The sequence below is a fragment of the Vigna radiata genome, unplaced genomic scaffold (genome assembly GCF_000741045.1).
Source record: "Vigna radiata var. radiata cultivar VC1973A unplaced genomic scaffold, Vradiata_ver6 scaffold_201, whole genome shotgun sequence".
NCBI classification, from domain to species: Eukaryota; Viridiplantae; Streptophyta; class Magnoliopsida; order Fabales; family Fabaceae; genus Vigna; species Vigna radiata.
Window position 1 is genome coordinate 58,929 of NW_014543621.1, and position 4,312 is coordinate 63,240.

Here is a 4,312-nt window from a genome sequence, read left to right on the forward strand (position 1 = left end):
CAACTTTTGACTCTCTCCAGACTCATTTATTGAGTTTTGCTTGATTCTAAGCTCATTCCGAGTAGTAAAGGGTGTAATTTGGTCCAAATTGACATATGAAAATCACTGTTTTTCAACCTTCATCAACACCCCAAATTTAGAACTTTGCTTGTCCTCAAGCAAAACAAAACAAAACAATCACACAAAACAAAACTTGGCTTTATACTGTTTCATCCAATGCCTCAACAATCCCAAGGTACATGACAAAACTATCCAATTCAATATCCTCAGTGAAATCCAAAATAAGATGCATGCATGCTTTCAACCCATAGATTACACAATAGATGTTATACACTATGAAAGATCAATCCACTAAGCAAAAATGTACTCGTGAAATTTAACAATTCATGCCAAGCAAGTGTTTCACTCAATCACTCAAGTGTTTAAGGTGACACTCCAACTCTCTATTGTTCACAAGTCACATGAAACAAAATTTCCATTCATCTTAAACAATCAACATCTTTACATGGAAATGCCATCAAAAGGACTTTCCCAAGGCTTGTAATGAGGTTGGGCTAACAAGAAAGAATTGGTTTTTCTAGAATGCAAAATACTTGAATCGAGAGAGCTAACAAAACATTCAACATTTAAGCACCACTCTCACTAATGTCTCTCATTCCCAATTTTTTCCTTTTCTTTTTCTTTTGCATTGAGCTCTTCTTCGTGCTTTTCTTCTTTTCTTTTCTCTTTTTCTCATGAATTTTCTCTTTTCACAACAATTGAGCTCAATGCCTTTCACTTGCTTTTTAAATTCTCCCCCGTACAACCCCAAACTTGAACCTTTTCATCACATACAAGTTAGCTCATCCCAACTCAAGGTAAAGAATTTCAAAACAAGGGATCACATCCTATTTAAGGCTAAGGTTCAAAAAGGGTATAATATTTCAAACACTTTGGGTGAAAATTTGGCTAGAGAAGGGTTTTCAAAAATGGCCTTGATCATATGACATTTACATGCAATTCAATCAATCATCAAGATTAAGGCAATATCATCCGTGTTTTCCTATGAATAATACATGCAACAATAAAAACTCTGGAGCTCAAAATCTCACACACATGCTTTCTCACACAAAATTCATTCATACACCATGCCTAGCATCATGACCACAATCATAAATTCATCACCCATCTATTTCCTGGATAACATCATGCATTACAGCTCAATTTTCTTCCACATCAAATAATCATCAAATAGATCTATCATGCACATCAGTTAGTCAAACATTTTCAGAACAAGTAATAAAGCCAAGAATACACACCAAAATTAAAATTCAACCTATTCTAGGAATTTAAAATGCAAAAGTGTAAGAAGAAATCTAGGTTGCCTCCTAGTAGCGCTTGTTTAACGTCGCGAGCCTGACCCAAACCTGGTTGACACTTGTCAGTAAGTGCACTGCCTTCCATCACCCATCAGTAGGTGTATCGTCTGGATATCCTTCAGTGGATACCAAAAATTTAGCATCCCTCAGTAGATGCTACCCAAGAATTGTTCACAAAATTCAAAAAGTACAAATTCCAACCAAAATAAAACAAAAGGCCGAAAAAGAAAATTGTTCAAAAATACAAAATTTGATTTCCAACATATTCAACTCTTCTTCTTCACGTTGGGATTTTCATCATCCTACCGGCTCACTTTTCTCTGGTCCACCTTCTTGATCACCTTTGAGTATGGTCTTTGAATCTCCATCATTCCTTTTTCCTTCAACTCCTTTATTATCCATGGCTTCTTCTTAAATCTCACTTTGCTCCCTGGTAGAAGTGGATCTTCTTTTGCTTTTGGATGAATGGTTCTTCTCCCTTTATTTTCAGGCACCTGCAAAACACAACAGCTGTCAAAATAATCATTACCTGTTATGCTTTCTTCTTGTTCTTCATTCACCTCTGGCTTCTCAAATGTTTTTCTTTTCACTGTCTTAATCTCATCCCCTTCACGGCCAGTATAGAGAAATAGATAATTCAAATCTCTCATCATTATTCTTCCATCATGAACATCAATAAACATCTTTGATGTTGCCATTAAGGGTCGCCCCAAAATCACAGGATGTTCATCCTCTGTTTTAACATCCATGACAATGAAATCTGCTAAAAACTCAAGACAGTCTGCTCGNACAACAACATCTTCCACCATTCCCACTGGCCTTTTTTTAGAACCGTCCGCCATTGTTATAGTCAAGTCAGATGGTTTCAACACAAGTCCACTGATTTCCTTCAAAAGTTCCGTGGGTATTAAATTAATGCTGGACCCAGAATCTATCATAGCTTCCCCATCCCAATCATTCAGGGAACATAACAGTGTTAAACACCCTGGATCTTTAGCTTTAGGAGGATAATTAATCTTTTGTGGGTGAACAACAAGATCTTCTTCTTCATCAGTAAGCTTCATTTCATCCTCCTTGTTTCTTCCTAAATGGGGAGGAATCTGCTTATTTTCTCGAGGTAGCACAGTCACTTCACCAACTTCTTTTTCCTTGTAATTTTCCTCTCCTTCATCTTCACTGCTCATGGGTTCAAAGAATTCACCCATTAACGTCTCCTCTTCTTCACTGTTCACAACATGGAATGGTTCAATATCTTCCACCCAGCCATCCTGACTGTCTACATCCCAACCACTCTGGCTTGTTATAATCTTACATTCCCTCTTAGGGTTAGCCTTAGTGCTGGCCCTAAACTGGTTTTTCTATGTAATTTCTATCCTTGTTGTCAGTTGCCCAATCTGTAACTCCAGTGATTTAAAATTGGCCTGATTGTTATTCACTTGCTGCTCATATCTTTTGTAGAAATCAAATCGATTACTCAGGGCCCTGACAAACTCAGTCAAATTACTTACTTGCTGCCACAAAGGTAACGGTTGTTGCTGCCGGACGTTTCCTCCTTGTCCCAAAGAAGCATTCTGGCTTTGCCCAATACTTGGATGATTTTTCCAACCTTGGCTAGAACCACCTTGGTTGAAATTTCCCTGTTTGTACGGAAATTGAGCCCCCATATAATTCACGTCCTGTTGCATTTCCTCTGTAAAAGCACATTCACCATTAATATGGTCACCACCAGATAAATTGCAAAGTTGTTTTTGCGTGGGAAACATTTCTGAGCCCCCTAGGAAGTTCAGAGACCACTTTTAGCAACTTGTCCAATTTCTGACTAAGGAGGTGATTTTGTGTTGCTGCTGCGTCTTCAGTGGGAAGATGTAAAAGTCCTCCTTTTTGCGTGCTTTTTTCACTCTGCGACACTTCATTGAGAGCCATCTCTTCAATTAAGTTGTACGCCTCATCTTCTGTTTTTCTGTTAATGCTACCTCCAGTCGAGGCATCTATCATCATTTTGGTCTGAGCGCGCAAACCTCCAAGGAATGCCAGTAAGTATGAAGCTTTATCAAACCCATGAACTGGGGTTGCTCTCAACAATCCTTTGAATCTATCCCAAACTTGCCCAAGTGTTTCTTCCATTCCTTGTTTGAAAGAAGAGATTTCTAACTTCCCCTGATTGATCTTTGGTGGTGGGAAGAATTTAGTAATAAACTATTGAACCACTGCTTCCCACATCCTGAACGTTCCCTCCGGGAAAGAATTCAACCAGTCTTTTGCACTTCCTCCCAGTGAGAAAGGAAACAAGCTAAGTCTGATTCTGTCGTCCGTCACTCCAGTTATCTTCACTGTGTTGCAAATTTCTCCAAAGACTGTCAAATGCTTGTAAGGATTTTCATTTGACAACCCATGGAATTGGTTGTTCTGGACTAACTGGATAAGTGTCGGACTCATCACCATGCTGGTTGTAATTTCTGTTGGCACTGCAATGCTGTTAAAATTCAAGGGTCCAACTGTATTAGTTGCGTCCCCTAGAGTGGGTCTGGGAGGAGGTTGATTGGCCATCTCCTCAAGATTTGGTTCAAAAGTCTCAGGTGGAGTACTTCTGGAGAAAGAGATCTTTCACACAAAGGGCGTCTCTTCCTCCTCTCGTATGGTAGACCTTCAAGCAGAGGTTGTTGATTTTTCCTGCTTCTAGTGTGTATTGTCTCCTGCATGCACAAGGAACACACCCTAAAAGGACTTTTATAGAAAATAAAACAAAATGCAATAAAAGAAAAATTAAAAACAAAAATAATTACAATCAAGTCAAATCAATTCACACTATTAGACAAATAAACCTCGAGTCCCCGGCAAAGGCGCCAAAAACTTGTTGAAAAATTGGCAAGTGTACCAAATCGTACAAGTAATATAAATGGTAAGACCAAGTATCGTTTTCCCAAGAGACTCGTGTGGCTTTCTCGTTCGCGTGA